This window comes from Sinocyclocheilus rhinocerous, unplaced genomic scaffold, assembly GCF_001515625.1.
Source record: "Sinocyclocheilus rhinocerous isolate Xijiao unplaced genomic scaffold, SAMN03320098_v1.1 scaffold1256, whole genome shotgun sequence".
Classification (NCBI taxonomy): Eukaryota; Metazoa; Chordata; class Actinopteri; order Cypriniformes; family Cyprinidae; genus Sinocyclocheilus; species Sinocyclocheilus rhinocerous.
Genome location: NW_015646445.1, coordinates 1,831,207 through 1,849,484, shown reverse-complemented (window position 1 = coordinate 1,849,484; position 18,278 = coordinate 1,831,207). Strand labels below are relative to the sequence as shown.

Genomic DNA, 18,278 nt, shown 5'->3' with positions numbered 1-18,278 from the left:
ATATATTATATATATATATATATATATATACACAAATATTCCATATAGTCTCTCTATGAATAATTCCACAAAAATGGCATTCTTTTACAAATATTCGAAAAATGCTGTTTGAAAAACTGCAGGGCACTTCTGTCACTGCACAACATGTCACGTCAGCTACCCATCTAATCATAAATGTTCCATGTTGTTGCTCATTTAATACTACTCCTCAGTTAAATAAGCATCAGTCAGTACTAAACTGCTCTGGCAACTTCCTTCACTCGAGTATCAAGGCGACTCTCTGGACGTGTCCACTGTACGGCAGAAATGAAGACTGACAACTCTGTGTCCATGCTGTACATCATTCCTCCAGACCGAGAATAGGGTCAATACACCTGCAGCCAGTCTCCCATGTGACATCACAAGGGGGTCGCTGGCAGACCCTGATTTGGTTTGACACGTCTGAGGAGCTAGTGTCCTTTGGGTTCTGAAGTCCGAGATTCTGCTGCTGTAGTGAGGTCCACTGGCTCATGTTGGGGTGAAAAAAATGAGCTGTATTGATTTTGCAGTTTTCACTTTCACATATGGCTGTAGTAAACTGTCAGCCATTGATTTATATGTCAGAGTGGCATTAATATTTAGTTCAGATTTAAAAGGTGTTGCTTTCTAACTGCACACAAGGGCTGTTTTTCTATATGACAACAAAGTCAACGGGGAATATGGTTTACAACATGTCTGGAGTAAATACCTTTTGCAGGCGGTGCCTTGGGGTTTTGAACTTGATGCTTTATCTTTTGGGCTGGAAGCTCAAGTTGCTTATTTAAAATATATAGGCCTACAGTATACAATAGATGAATAAATCAAATTCTTCAAAATCAAAGTCTTATTTAAAGATGCCCATCCATTCTGGTGAAGGGAGTTCATCAGTTTAGTCAATTAGTAAGGAGCTAAAGTCGTGAAATCATTCACTAGTGAAATTGATTAGACAATAAATTCATGTTTAATTATATATGAATTTAAATTGTATCAAAAAAATATGTGTATGTTGCACAACACTTTTAAAAATAAAGATTCTTTTCGGCATCTGTGGTTCCATTAAGAATCTTTAACATCCATGGAACCTTTCCATTGCGCACGAGGTTCTTTAAAGTGGGAAAAGGATGTTCAGATTATTAAAATAATCCTCACAATAACAAAAATGGTTATTTTAAGCACTGTTTTGGGGAACCCAAAATGGTTCTTCTATTGCATCTAGAAGAAAACCCCCTTGTGGAACTTTTATTTGTAAGAGTGAAGGGTAGTTTCACACCATAGAAAAGTATTTTTGTTCCTTGAAAAACCTTTCAGTAAACAGTTCTTAAAAAAACCATTTGTTTTCTTCGTATGAAGAACATTTTAATAATCTGAAGAACCTTTTTCCACTTTAAGGAACCTTTTGTGCAATGAAAAGGTTCTATAGTTGTTAAAGGTTCTTCATGGAACCATCAATGCCAATGAATCCTTTACTTTTAAAATACAGTAAAGTTTGAGATGTATAGCACAAAACTCAGATATTTAAACAAAACGTGATACAGCGCTCCTCTGTCTCTTCATTCTGACCTTTAAAAAAAAAAGAAAAAAAAAAAGAATGCTTTTGATACTCTAGGGAAATGTCACACAGACACATTTTTCGTTATTTTTTCCCAGCACATTACGTCTGCTATCGCTTAGTAGACACTTTAATCTATACACATGTACATACCAGAGGCTCATATTCTTTCAACAAGCACTTGAGGGTTTTTAAGGAATATAAACAAACCTAGTCTCTTATGACGCTTGTTCCATTTGAAAAAAAAAAAAAGCTGACGAGAAGTGATTGCACATTCGAGGATGGCTGGAAAGGATTTTTCTGTTTGGACAGACAGGAGGTGCTTAGTGCTTCTCTTGTTATTGAGAATAAAGCCGTGTGATCCGTCAGGTTGCTCTGCTCTGGTTTTATTAAATGAAGATTGTGTAGCTGCCATTCGTGATGAGATTACCCAGTCTTCACAGTCTGATTGGCTATTAATTTAAAACGGATCCAGTATTTAATTAGGACATGTACCTGGATACACATGCCCTCTGAATTACATTGTGTACGACTATATTTCTTAGCATAAAGGTACCTTCAGGCCTCTTTTTTTCATAATGTAGCATAGTGTGAACCAGGGATATCTATTAGGCCAAACAATGGAAGACAGGTGTAGTGTTTCAAAAACATTTATTTATTTGGAATTCTATTTAGTGACATTAGTAGCACAACAATTTCAGTTCTAAGCAACTCAATTTTGATTTTATGCTGATTTTAAGAGCATGTAATTTATGTTGCATAATTTAAAGGGGACATATGATGCGATTTCAATTTTTCCTTTCTCTTTGGAGTGTTACAAGCTCTTGGTGCATAAAGAAGATCTGTAAAGTTGCAAAGACTAAAGTCTCAAATCCAAAGAGATATTCTTTATAAAAGTTAAGAGTCAGCCACGCCCTCCTAAAACGGCTCATTCTAACACGCCCCCACATGTCTACATCACAATGTGGGAAGATTTGCATAACACCGCCCAAATGTGCACGCAAAGAAAGAAAGCGTGGTTTCAGGAACAGCAGTAGTGTTGATGCAGCATGTCAGGGAGACGCTGTGTGTTTCAGTGCTGTTTCCTGGGAAAGTAGGCTACAATACCATCTACACAAAAAGGCTGTTTCTATAAAGTGGGGCAGCTCCAACTTTGCAAGGACAGTCTGGCGCTTCTGACTCACAGACTGTAAGTACGTTTTTTATATTTAAAGAGTTTTTATATTTTATATATTTAAAGCGAGTTTTTTGGGCAGTGTAGAGTAGGGCTTGTTGTTTGTCATTTTTCCGATCACAAATGCAGACATGGTTTTATGTTTACACGGGGCACGATGCAACGCAACGCGTAAAAAGACAGTATAAGTCATTATAATCAGTAATTATGTCCCCACTAGATGCAACAAATGCCTCGTCGTGCCGGGAGACACACAGCATCACAGTATGGTAGGGGCGTAACATTTCCATCATACGCGAAAGAAGGCGTGACTTTTATTCTCGCTGTAGTATTGTTATTGCTGCCGCCATGTCGTGAAGGCGCTGTGTGATTCGTCGTGAAAGCGAAACTACTTTGTTCGTCAGAGCACACCTCGCTTTTCAGACCGATGAGCTTTGTAAAAATCGACGAGTTTCAGAAAGGCGGGGCATAGAGGAGCAACAATAATGTACAGTATGTGGAAAATAATGTGTTTTTTTAACCTTAAACCGCATAAACACATTGCATTACACCAAATACACAAAATAATATTCTTTTTAGCAACATCATATGACCCCTTTAATAAAAATGCCACCATGGGCCTTTAAGAATCTTTTTAAGGGCCTTTTTACGCTCTTAAATGAATTTTACAGAAGCCAGCAGTGAAGGACAGCTCCTAAACAGGAACTCAGTGTTCAAGTACTCTTGACAAATGCTTTGACCTTTGATTCAGTGCATCATTTCAATAATGCAAGTGAAACTACCTTGCTAGTGCCTTATCCTCATTTGTCTTCAAAGTGAGGTCTTCTTAAAGGACCATTTACTATATTGTCAAAATCTTGAGGTGTTTCCAACAAGAAGGCTCTTGACAGAAGAACAGGAGTCCGGACTGTCTATCCACTGGACAATCACAGTCCAAAGCTCTAGAGATTAAAGCCATTCAGCAGCGAGGAAAGACCTTTAACAGTAAGAGAAATTAGCTGGAGTTGAGGGAAAAGATGCAGATGATTGACAAATTGAGACATTTCAGGCTGATAAGATCACAAGTGTTTATGCCTAATTTTAAAATCAACATTAAATCAAATAAATCAACACATATCTGTTCTTACTGGAGATGATTCATCATTGCACTCAAAATATGCAAAAATTTAATGTATAAATCCATCTATAAACATTCCCAAAAATCTACTTACTTTAATCTAGCAATAGATAATGCCGATAAACATACAGTATTTGTCTGTTAGGGTAATTGAGAGCTCTGGGAGTGTGAGAAAAAGAAATCAGCAATCATAAACAGAGAGTGAAGGTTCCTCTAATGGGCTCGGTATTATCTCATTAAATAAATCACCATTATTTCTCCAATGGTAAAGACAAATCAACCTCACTCACAACCCACAAATACCCCATTAAGTTGTCCATGAGTGAGCTCAAGCTAGTTATCCATCTTACTGAGACATTAGACCTGACTCTTATTTATGGGCATATTGTAGTTTCATCTCAGGGTGAAGTGACAGTGATGAAACATCGTTCTAGTTTTAGGATGAAGACAACAGGAAGTAGCACTTGGCTTTTCCAGAGATTGTCTTACTATAGGGAGATGAGAGGGTCTGCATTACTTGCTATTGGAGAAAGCGTAACGCTAACTTGGATCACGTGTCCCTTAATAACCAATCACATTACAGCCTTGACGTCACTGAATTTCAGTCAGAGTTTGTGCGACACTCAATAGCCGTTTACAGATACACTGTAAAATAAAATCCGTAAAATTTACGGTAAAAAATACGGTAGCAACGTTTTAGGTTTTACGGTTTTAACTTAAATTTACAGTTAAATACCGTAATTTCATTAACTGATATAATGTTAATATACCAACCTATTGAAGTATTGAAATCTGTTTTGTACCTTTGTGTAATACACTGATAACCACCAAATGCAGGTGGTGATGAGAAAGTCACATGATGAACCAAAGCCCATCACAAGCAGCTTTTAAATAATAACATGTATAGAAGGTGCACAGTGTCATTCACACAAACACTAAACACCATCATGGTAACACACGTGAAACTGAAATAATGCAATAAACATTTATTTAACAACATTAGGTGTAACACACAACCCTAATATACAAAACTGATAAGAAAAAACTAAGAAGAAACATAGTTATTTCAACAAAAAAAAACATCAAATTTGAAATGCAATTCAGGGAATTCTGGGAATGTCAATTTACGGTTATTCCCTGTAAATTATACGGTCTTTTTCACTTCCAAAAACGGTATACTACCATAAAATGAATGTCCAATACATGTAATGTCCAGTACAGTTTTTCACCATATATAGTAGGGGAATTTACCGTTAACCATTTAACAGGTTTTTACTGTAGCATTTTTACAGTCTTTTACCGTTAAATTCACTGTCATTTTTTACAGTGTACCATAAGAATGAATGAGAAGTAACGTAAGCTGAATCCCATCTGTCGCAAAAAGTCAGTGACTTCTCTTATAAAACAGCATTTTTTTCGTGGTAAACTCTAAAAATAGTTCAATCCAAAAGTATTGTTTAATGTAAAACATGTTGAAGATTAGCAGATAGGCTGTCGATTCATTAAATGATAAGCCGTTTCCTCTAAAAAGCTGTTTATTCAGCGTAGTGAAGCCTCTCCTCCATTGACATCCATTCAAAAAAAAAAAAAAACGGCCTCTGGTCTCCTTTCCCAGGTACTGCCAGACTGGAAGTGTTAGCTTTAGCCAGTACATGGCTTGCCTTCTAGTGGCTTTGGCTTTTTTCATGATGTTCATGCTAATGTGACTGGGTAATGATCGTGTAACGTGCTAATGTGAATGCATGGCACTTCAAAAATCAAGTGTCGGATTTGTTGCATTATTAAAGAGCATACATTCGCAATACTAACTGCTGGATCATCTTTTAGGGGTGTCTTGAATGCCCTATCATTCAAAAGCTTGGGATCAGTAAGATTTTTTTGAAAGAAATAACTTTTTTTTCTTTTCAACTTTCTATTCAGTTTTGAAATAACATTTCACAATATTGCTGGTTTTATTCTATGTTTGTGTGTGTATACAGTATATACACATACATACAGTGCTGGGTAGTAATTGATTACATGTAATCTGGATCATGTAATCAGATTATATAATTGTAATACAAATACTTGTAATAAGTCAATACTTTAACAACACATTCAAATGTTCAGAGTTCTCTGATGTTTGTTAATGTCACATGACGTGAAGGTAAATAATTCAAATATTAAAATTTTTACTGTTCGAGTGTTTTATTTTGACTGTTTTTATTTTAAAACTAGTTCATTATTGACAATTTGACATGCTGACATTTTTTGTGATTTAATTAGTCTTTATTTATTCACAAACCCCAGTTACCGTGATGTTTAATACAAGTCATGATGTTTATGTTGAAAGAATGGAAAAGATTTTCTTATAAATTAGGTCAAAAGTAGTCAGAATATATTAACTATGTGTAATCCAACAGATTACTTTACAAATGACAATTTTCATCATGTTTTTATTTGTAATCAGTAAAGTACTACAAATTGTAAATAATCTACCTAGCACCGTATGTACAAAATTTAGTCTCCTTGTACTATCCTTGTTAAATTGTCAAAGCCACATACATGCCCACATTATCTCTATTTTACTTGGTCACTTTAGGTCTGGTGCTCCTGTTGAGATTAATAAATTGCGATATCAATTATTCAAGCGAGTGACATTAATAATTAAACTCCAGCGTGAGTGAAGGAAGTCTATCCTCTCAGCAGTAGTAACTCTGTCCTTTGTGCAAGAAAAATGGCCTCATATATGTTGGACGGGGGAATTCTGCATATAGAGATGGGAAGGGACAGATTCGCATTAAAATTGCAAATGAGACACACACGGTCTGGCTGTCTTCCAGAATTTAGAAATGAGAACGGACACAGATGCAGTTCAGGTTCAAAAAGCAGGTTTTCCCAGTGGCCTAGGAACTAGCCTCAGGTCTCTAGTGTTCTTGTGACTACTCTCCTTGAGTCTTAGTGGCATATGACGCTGTTTCTGCTCTCCTGACCAGCTCGGCCACGCAATATGGAGGCCCGGAGAGAGGTAAAACTCACCTGAGACATGTTGAGTCACACCTGTCAGTGTCAACCCATGTGTTTTCGACCGCCACTGATTTCTCCTTGTGACCGCAAGAGCGGAAAGGACAGGAGAAACGATTACTGTGATTTTCACACTAATATTTTTACATAATCACTTAAGAGTATTGCATGTTTCTAACATGCTGCCAGGGGTCACGCTGCACATGCGCTCAAGCAAACATGCTCGAATCCCCAAAATGATTGGGTGTCATCTTGCATGAGATGCCCTAACCAGAAATGATGACAAGCGGTAATATGCTTTATTCCTCAGGGAGGACGGAGAACCGAAATCATGCTGCAGTGCAAGGAAGGTTAAAACAGTTGTCTCACAGGAGGCAAGATGAAAATTTATAGAGTTACCTCTACAGGAGGTTTCAGCGGTAGATGTTAAGGAAAAAGGCACGCCGCAGAGAAAAAAGAGGATGTTTTCTTATATAAAAGCTGAGGGGAACAGCTTACAAATCCTTAAAGGGTTAGTTCACCCAAAAATGAAAATTAGCCTGTGTTTTACTCACCCGTGAGCCATCCTAGGTGTATATTACTTTCTTCTTTCAGACAAATCCAATCGGAGTTATATAAAAAATTCGCCTGGCTATTCCAAGCGTTATTATTGCCGTGGGCGGGTGTTTCTCTTTAACAGTCCAAAACACGTTAAATAAAGCGTGCACATCCATAATAAAACGTGCCTCACATGGCTCCGGGGCATGAATAAAGGCCTCCTGTAGCAATTCCATGTGTTTATGTAAGAAAAATATCCATATTTCTAACGTAATAAACACTTTTCTCTCACTTCTGCTGACTGTCGTATGCGGAAGTGTTCAGGCGGATGACGCAGGACATATGCGCCTGTGAGATATGCTAGTCTCATGAGTTTGTTTACAGGAGCAAAGGAAGCAAAGCTTCTTTACTTTAGCAAAGGAAAACCAGTCTCCTCTTGGCTCCAATATTTTTCTTTACAAATCCTTGTTTTTTGCTTCTAATTCATGACTTTGTTTTGTTCTCTCTCCGTGTTCGTCACTAAACATGCTGATGTCCTACGTCATCCGCCGGAACTGCTTCCGCGTATGACCAGTGTTGGGCAAGTTACTTCCTAAATGTAATACATTATATATTACTAGTTACTGTCTTTTGAAAGTAATTAGTTACATTACAGTATTACTGTCTCTGAATTGTAATGCGTTACACTACTTTTGAGTTACTTTCACCAAAATATCCACAGAAGTATTATAAAATGCCAAAATGTAGTTTATTGCTGTGCTAAACAAGCCAAAACGAATTAGGCTAATCAGTGGCGGCGCTAGGGCGGGGCCCATCAGAAACTTGCTTAGCCCGGGCACAGCCCCCCCAAGGATTTCCTAATGATGTTCCCTTATTTTTGGTGTCACTTTCATTAACATTGAAAAATAAACATTCAAAAAAATTGCCTAATGTGGCCTATAAACGATTGATATTATGGGGGAGGGATCAAGCAACACAAGCAAGCAACGCGCAAACTGTGCGCAAGCGTTATGCCGGTGAACGGTCTAACGCTGCATTAACGGCGCATATTCTCTGAGACAACAAGAGACAAAATTACTTCAATATAGGCTGATGATGGTATATATCTGTCTTAAATTATTCCCTTAATATTTCTCTTGTGGCCCGTATAGTGAAAAACATGAGAAGAAACGTATTTCGCGTTAAACAGGTTGTTTTTGAAAATTTGTGCATGAAATAAAGCTGCTCTTAATTTTCATTGATGACTGCAGTGTTAATAATTGTAATTATAGGCCTATAATTCAATTGTATAAATTAAAAGACCTGTTTAAAAAAACATTTTCAATGAGGAGTAGGCCTAGCCTAAGCTGATAGCCTACATTTTAATTATCCTCACAGCGCATGGTAATGCGCTATGAAATTATTGCAGCGCAATAATTTCATGTCATTTAATAATAAAAGTAACCTAATAATAATAGGCCTAATAATAAGAAAAATGTAACAGGCCTACATTACTTGGAAATGCTAAATCCTCTTAATATTGCCAATTTTTGATGCTTTGTTTTGACTATCTCTAGCTATCGTTGACACATGATACGACGCATCTCAGCACGCATGTATTTGAATGCTAAACTATTATTTATGTAAACCAGGCTTATAACGCACTTCATTTAAAAAAACTTCCTCGTCACATGAGCAAATGTGTCTTTGGCCCGAGCTCAGGCTGAACGGCACCGATTGTAGCTACTAAGCAGTACGCACTATTTAAATTAACCAGTGTATCTATATGTTTGGTTGACTGTATTTTATTCTGATAATGAACAGGCTGCAACGTTTGCAATGCTGTGTCAGTCTAGGTGTTTCTAGGTTTTACTCGTGCTATTTCTCCATGTTGTTTGTTTGGTGTCGCACATATTGCTAAGCATTCTTATCCTTTTCTCCAATAAACTGAAAATAACAGGAGTGTGTCCATCTCACAAATGTAGAATCCGTCTCTGCAGTCATCTCAACCATCTAATTCCAGCAACAGAAGATAGACAAACAAGTTTACCCGCGGAATTTTTTCTCTGGTGCTGTTTTGGTGTTGGTAAATTCACCACTTAATTTAGATTTCTAGTCGTGTCCTCTTTTGGAAGACCAAACAAAGTAGTTTAGCTTTTACAACGAAACACAGCATCTCCATGACATGGCGGCGGCAACAATACAACTGCGAGAATCAAAGTTACACCTTCTTTCTTTGCGTAAACATTTGGGCTGCGTTATGTAAATCTTCCCACACAGTGACGTAGGTATGTGGGGGCGTGTTAGAACGAGCCGTTTTAGGAGGGCGAGTCTTAACTTTTATATAGAGTATCTCTATGGGTTTGAGACTTTAGTCTGCAACTTTAGGGATCTTATCTATTCACGAACAGCTTGAAACACTCCAAAGAGAAAGGAAAACTTGAAACTGCATCATATGACCCCTTTAACGTGTTTTGGACTGTTGAACAGAAACACCCGCCCACTGCAATGATAGAGCTTAGACGAGCCAGGACAATTTTTAATACAACTCCGATTGGATTCGTCTGAGAGAAAAAAGTCATATACACCTAGGATGGCTTGAGGGTGAGTAAATAATAGGCTAATCAGTGTCAGTAGCATATAACCACAAGTTCATTCACCTAGAAAAAACGGGTCCATCTTTAAAGGGACTATTTAAACAACAGTTTTTTTCCCCCCCACAAACACACAAGCTTCAGTTTCTGTTTGTAAATCCTCTGATGCGTTCCCACAGTAGACTTCCATTGTAAGTTCATTACTGTACGTTTCCTTTTTTTTTTTTTTTTTGCCAAATGAGGGATGAAACAAAATAATTTTTTGTGGTAAGTGTTTTTCTAATTATGCTGTATACTAGATGAGCATGGAGCCGTCTTGTTCACCATACAAGCGACTACATCTGGTAATATAATAAGCTACACTCTCTCACATGTTATATGAAGAATAAACCATCACAAAAGTCATTATTTGTGCTTGTCTGAGATTTTCATTCACTCAGAGAGAAGAAAACAGTTCTATCTGTCTTGCAGATGTCCTGAATTTCATTTGAATTAATTTTGCAACATGATGCATGTTCAGTTGCAATAGTTGTTAAAACTGCAAAATAGAGTTTTATTCTTTTCAGTTCTGTTTGCTGCAGTCTGAAATTAAGAGGCTATTTTGAGCTTGTTCACCACCAGGTATATTGGTCCATATGGGGTGTATATATAGTGGGCTTATACTGGGCCACTTGGTGGTAATGACTTTCATATAATTTCCATACTTGGGAATCATGATAACAACCTCTGTGTAAAGATAATAATCTTTTATTAAGGTTCTCTGCAAGCAGAGGCATCTGCAAGATTGCACATCCAATAATAAGGAAGCAAGAATAATTGTGATGAAAATGTCCTGAGGTAAAGACTTGGTCTCCTATCCAGATGTTGTTTTTTTTTTTTTACTTCTGTTACATTATTGATTCATCCTGAGTGATGAATAGCTTGATTCATCCTTACAACACATAGCTTGATATAAAACTGCATCAATTTTTAACTATGCTAACGGTGTTAGTGTTTCTACTCACAGGTCAACACACTGTCAGTGGCAGGTGGTTACGTTTCCAGTCCAAGTTAACCAACACAAAAATCTCTTAAGAGCTGCTTTCAGTAAATCTCTATATTCTCGTCCTTCTAGGATGAGGTTGAACCTTCTGCTGCTCACATGATTTTTACAGCTGCTATTTTTAGATTACTGTAAAACAGGCAATATAAAACACTACTGTATAGTGAGAGTATAACATAATTGGTGGTTTTGTTTAAAAATGATTGTGCTGGAAACACAATTTTATTATTCAATATATTTGTACGTGAATTTAATTTACTGAATAAATGCTTTATATTTAAAATCCTAAATTTAAGTCAACGTGAATTCAAAACCAACTCTATTTATCTTCTATGTATTTATGTTTCCGGTCTTATTATGAACAATGCTAAAGGATAAATGCTTATATTTACAGATGTTAGATTTTTCGCAAGTACTGCATTATTGCATTACAAGTGACGTCCTAAATGAACGTCTTCATTTTGTTCTTGGAGACTAACTGACAGGAGATTGTCATCATGTCATGTTCCATCTATACTTCATGTCTAAACTCCATTAAAAGTTCAGTAAGTGCATTTTGATTGCATTCTTTTTTTGAAACTGAAAAGCGTTGCGAAGCCTCACAGTTTTCACACGTTGGCCCTCCATCTTATCTCGATTAAAATGATTTGACACGGATCAATAAACTGTGATCTCTCACACGTTATATGAGGCATAAACCATCACAGAAGCCATTATTTGTGCATGTCTGAGACGAGACTTTCAGTCGCTCGGAGAACAAAAAAACAGTCCTGTCTATTGCAGATGTGCTGAATTATATTTGAATGAATTTTGCAATATTATTGCACATCACAGTGGCAGTCTGTGATGAATCTTCGGTTTCATTAATTGTTAGAACAGACAAATATGAAGAGTTTCTTCTTTTTAATTCAGTTTTCAGCACATGCTGATAGCATCTGAACTTAGGCAGTTATTTTGCATAGAAAACAGCAGAAACATTCAGCCAAAAACTTCATTTATTAAAACAGTTCTTATTTATAAAGGAGGCCTGTCTCTCTTTTAACTCAACAGGGCCTTAATTAGGTGAGAGAGACAAATAGATTCTACCTAATCAATTTATACTTGAAAAAGTCCAGTGCTTTTCCACTCAGGATTTCATGTTTTACTCTAGAGATCCCCCATGACACATACCTGAAATGACATAGTTATTTTAATAAGGATAAATGTACTGTACTTCTTTGGAGAAAGATATAATTTACCCTCATATCAAGATTTTTTTTTAATGCTATTACATTATTGATTTAACTAGACTGTGAGAATAATTGGTCATCCATTGGTCCATTAGAACCCCTATTTAACATATAAAGTCAGCTATATATTTTCATGAGAAAATATTATACATATTACATATTTTCCTTACAACCCCTGTGTGCAATAAAGGCGATAATGGTCATTAAAATCATTATTGTCCACATTAATAATAACAATTTCATGAAAAGTGTTGTGCTAATAATTTAATTACTGTATATAATTCAAAAATTTGTATACCAATTCATAGAATAATTTTTAAAATGACCATTGAAAATCCTAAACGATATATTTTGTAAATAAGTTATATTTTTATGCATCTTGTAGTAGGATTTAAATGTCAAGATACCTTGGAAAATGTGACTGAACAAGCTTTTGATTTGTTATACACTTCATCTGCTTCAGTTATGGAGTGATTTTTAACTGTCCAAAAAAAAAAAATTTTTTTAAAAACCCAGAAAATTTGATAGGGAGGTAAAGTTGTTTTTATTTATGCCACTTGTGCTTCACGAATCTCCACAACAATAGGTTTAGTCTTCTCATAACAGATTTCATATTTTCCATCTGTGCTGTTTTTTGTTCAGCTGGGAAGGTCATAAAAATGTATGTGGACTGGTTCTTGATATTAATGTCTTCAATTTGATGTGCAAAAGCTCAGAATAAATGACTAAAATATGAGGAAATGAGCACAAATAACCATGAATTAAACATAAAAACCCTTGGAATGGATGTCCACTGAATATTGCAGATCATCATTAAGAAGTGGCAAAAATAAAAAGGCATCATTCTGAAGAAAATGTGTTCCGCAACGGAATGCTCTGCCACCTTCCTGGTTGGAATAAACACTATGTCTGCTGATCTGGTTAAGGGGAGATGTTTAGTGGCATCTGTGTTATTCAGCATCAGGTGTGAGTGAAGCGGAGCAGCCTTACCATGTGGCTTCCTGACACTTGTTCGCTCAGACATCCTTTCAAAGAAGATTTCACTTTCTAATGGGAATGTTGGAGCTTCAAATTTCAAAAGCAAGTTTGTCAGGTGTATCAGATGTGTGCAAATGTGTATCAGGTTGAAAGATGGGTAAAGCTAGAATAGTTTTTTTTCCTTTTCTCCAAGTGGTCTGTAGTGTTCCTTATAAACAGTGATATGACTGCAAATCAATAGCAAAAAGTATCAGGGTGTTTTGGACAGTGGCCACAATACCTTGGTTTTTGGATATGTACCTTGAAAATATCATGGTGATCTTTCATAATCTTTCAAAAATATCATGGCATCTTGCAGTGCAGTGTAATTTCTGTGGTCATCAGTGATCATTAAATAATCATGTAGTACCATGATATATATCATAGTACCAGAGTATCATCACAGCATCGTTCAAAACTTTCTATTTTATTTATTTTTGTTTTTAGAAGTTTTTATGCTTACCAAGGCTGCATTTATTTGTTCAAAGAAAAAAAAAAGTGATAATATTGTGAAAAAATATTAGAATTTTAAATAACAGTTTTTTATTGTAATATATTTTAAAATGTAATTTATTCCTGTGATGCAAAGCTGAATTTTCAGCATCATTACTCCAGTCTTCAGTGTCATATGACCCTTTTGAAATAATTATAATATGCTGATTCGGTGCTTAAGAAAAAAATATTCTTATTATTAATGTTGTGCTGTTTAATATTTAGTTTTATAATAATTTTAAAAATTTAATTTTATGATTTTTAAAATCATTTTGTTATTTTGATGAATAGAAAGTTCAAAAGAACAGTATTTATTTTAAATAGATTTTTTACGATGTAAGCCATTACTGTAACTTTTGATCAATTTAATGCCTCCTTGCAGAAATAATTTAACTTCAAAAAATATATTAATACTGACCCCAAACTGTTAAACAGTATACTGTATATACAGAAGACACCACGGTTCAAGAAAAAAATATGACACCATGATAAATGCCGCAATTATATTTGAGACATGTAAAGGGCACATTATGGGATGTCTGTGTATGTGTGAAATATGTTAAATCTGTATTTACATACTGTACGTGTATTTGAGCAAAAGGGCAATGGCATGATCAGATGTGTTAGCACAGAGGGTAAATGTGTGTGCTTGTGTATGTATATAGGAATGCTGTACTCAACACAATATAATCTTTGATTATATAAACTAGCAAATTTTGTTTTATACTTTTATTTACATTCTTGACACTTTCCTGCCAAATGACTCATAAGGACCACATAATGTTTAAATAGCAATTACACAGAAGGGTTGCTAAGGATGCAAGTCAAGTGCTTAGGCTAGACATCGGGCGCAAATACAGGAATGCATAAACATTGAACGTTGCATAATGTCGCCACAGTGCTACAGTTTTGTCCCCCCCACATAATCTCTGTAATATAATGACATAATTGTTTTTCATTGTAATTGTACTTAACAATTAGTTTAGACCCACGCATCCTACAGTGTGCAACAAGTTTGAAATATGGTGAAATCTAAAAATTTATGTAATTGCATTTGTTTTCTTTACTGAAATCTTTAAATTCAAATCTAATATTATATCAAATATATCAAATATTCAACTTAAATCCAGTATTCAAGTTAAATACACAATAACTAATGCTGGGATCGTTGGGCTGCTGGTAGTTTGTCATGTGGAGGAATTTTAATTTTCAGTGAATGTCAAAGTAAGCCTTTGTTGAACTATTTGAAGCTTTCTGTCTTATTCTGTTTAGTTAAAGACAGAAATCAACAAAATGAGATAAAAGTGGCTTGATGTAGCATTTAGGCTGCCACAGATATCACACATATAATAAAGATATTATCACTATCTCTTTATTTGTCTTTTTTTTGGGTGATGCTAAAGTGATTGTAGTAGTAGCAGATAAAAGAAATGTATAAATTAAAAAAAATGTTCATTCAGTTTCCAGCAAAAATAACTATATTGTGATATATACCACAATCTAAAATGACTAACTCCATGGTAAGTTTATTTTGACATACTTTGGGACAAGTCAGAATTTGGTAACAACAAACACTGCACAGATGCTGGTCATAGACATTACATAAAATAATAATAATCCTTTTTTTAATAATCCAGCGGTCACGCTGACACCATGAACAGTTACCATTAAAAAGCTCAAAGTTCATGTTTGCTCACGTGCATTAGCAACAGATGTTCATGCTTCATATAAAAACAAACCATGGTGGTTGTCTGTGATACTTGCATGTTTGGCCCGAGACTTGGTAGAAGAAGACTGCTTCATGCCTTGTGCTATTAATAAGGAAATTTGATTGTTCATCATCTTACAGGTTAACAGTAGATGAAGTGATGCAGATAATAGATAATAGTAGATGCAGTAATAGCTAAATAAATCAAAGGAGGAAAGTAGTAGGAGGAATATGTGGCACTGCCACCATTGGCTTTATAAAGAAACTTATTACACATGCAAATCTGACACTGCATAGTAATTTTACCTGTATGCAATAGACAGTTTATATAACAAAAATGAAAAATTGTTGAAAATTTACTCACTCGAGCTCAGGCCATCTGAGTTTGATTCTTCATCAGATTTAGAGAAATTTAGCATTGCATCACTTGTTCGCCAATGGATCGTCTGCAGTGAATGGGTGCCGTCAGAATAAGAGTCCAAACAGCTGATAAAAACATCACAATAATCCACAAGTGATCCACACCACTCCAGTCCATCAATTAAAGTGAAAAGCTGTGTGTTTGTAATAAACATATCCATCATTCAGACATTTGAAACTTCAAACCTCTGCTTCCAGCTAAAATATGAGACCTCTATCCACAATATTGCTTTCTCCAGTGAAAAAGTTGTCTCATCTGAATCAGGACACAGATCAAGCACAAGTGAAAACAGTCCAAAATCCTTCTAAACAAATGTGTTGATGAGTTTTGATGCGAGAGATCAACAGAGAATTTACTTTTTATTATGGAATGACTGAGTAGGATGAACTTACGTTATTATGGAACTTGTATTTTGGCCAAAAGCATTGGTTTAAAGTTAAAACACCTTAATGATAGATTTGTTTCTTTTCACTGCACAAGCTGGTAAGTGATGGACTGGAGTGGTGTGGATTACTTGTGGATTATTGTGATGTTTTTATCAGCTGTTTGGACTCTCAATCTGACGGCACCCATTCACTGCAGAGCATCCATTGGTGAGCAAGTGATGCAATGCAATGCTACATTTTTCCAAATCTGTTCTGATGAAGAAATAAACTTGCCTACATCTTGGACGGCCTGTGGGTGATTTAAATTTTCAGCAAATTTTCATTTATGGGTAAACTATTCCCAAAAATGTCTTATCCATATGATACCACATGACAAGTCACAGAAGTCACATACCAATGAATGATGCTGTGGGAAAGCAAATTACTTTTCTGAAATATTAAAACACAAGCAAACAAACAGGAGGAGCAAAACAAATAAAACAACTAGCTATTGACTTGGCCTTCCAAAGTGAATAAAACATGTTGCTAATGCACCTGAGGCTAAAAGAAAATGTGGCTTCACTCAGGAAATGAAATGGAGAAGTTAATGGATAAAACCAGATATTCTGTAAATAGTGAGTAGAAAAGGGGAATTTATAAATAGCTTTAAAATCCCTCACGTTTATTGGACTGCTAAGTCAAGCAGTGTTGTGCCTTTACAGTCTATGAATGCTAAACAACAAGAGAAGAGAATAAATCAATATATCATAATCCTGCCAGCAGACGTGCACACAGATGTTAGTACTAATGAAAGAAGTATCGCTTCCTCTGGAAATTATTTTAATCCGTCATGTAAACCACATTTAATCATTTATTTAATGATAATGGATGTCATTAAAAGGCACTAATTTAAGTTTATATAGTGTATCGTGGGAAATGGCTGGTAAATGCAGCTATAAAAACAGTATTAGATACTTGCACTATGGTTATTTAACTAGTATTTTAGGATCCAGCAACACGTGCCATCTGCAAAAAAATTAAAACAAATAAAGACATACTTTCTGATGGGAAGCACGTCTTTCAGAAGTGGCTCCCAGAGCAGGTTTTTGTGTGACATAAAGCATTGCATGACCATGTGAGTCTCATATGTGATATGTAGATGACAGGCCACCATCAGTTGCTTTCATCTAAGCAGTTACAATAACAAAGTGTTTAGTTTTAAGATTTTAATATGACAGATTCATTAGATACTCTTTATAGTTTTTATTGTGTTCCCTGAGGCCTGCTTATAATGTTAGTTAAGGCTTTTTTTTTCACCCTCTATCTGACCTTCAGAAATAAATGGGCTGGTTTTAATGCTTTACTTTACAATGTCTATGTAAACAACCTCTTTGCGGTTGCTCACAAAGAGGCAGTGGGTTTCCTGTCGGGTCTAAAATAGTTTGCACCGTGAGTCTTGAACGCTAAATATGTGTTAATACTAGAGTTCAAATTTTGGGATTCAGTAAGATTTTTTTAATCTATTTCTTTTTTAAAGAAATTAATACTTTATGCATTAATGCATTAAATACTGTAGATGCATTATGCCGAGTTCACACTGCACGATTTTCAAAGTCGTCAGGTCACCGTGGTTTTCACACTACACGACTATCTGAGGTAGCAGTCAGTCGCTGCTGTGTTCACATTGCACGATGGATCGGCGACAGGAGGTTACACACTGCATGACTTCACAATAGGAAGAATCGCCGACAGCTCTGTCTGGTCCGCAAACTACGAAACAACACAACACACGCGAGAAGTGATTAGGAAATAACGCGAGAGTGAAAAATCGGGCTAAAATTGTGCAGTGTGAACTCAGCATTAAGCGTCAGTCAAGATTAAAGATTTCTATTTTAAACAAATGCTGTTCTTTTGAACTTTATAAAAATATTACAAAAATATTAAGCAGCACAGCTGTTTTCAACATGGATAATAAGAAATGTTGCTTGAGCAGCAAATCAGCATATTAGAATGATTTCTGAAGGATCATGTGA

At 35.7% G+C, this 18,278-nt stretch overlaps 1 protein-coding gene across 1 annotated transcript in view; it reads left to right on the top strand.

Annotated features, from left to right (window-relative positions):
- htr7c (5-hydroxytryptamine (serotonin) receptor 7c) overlaps window positions 1-18,278 on the top strand; it is a 39,227-nt gene that overhangs the window by 1,227 nt on the left and 19,722 nt on the right. The gene's annotated exons all lie outside the window — the stretch shown is intronic.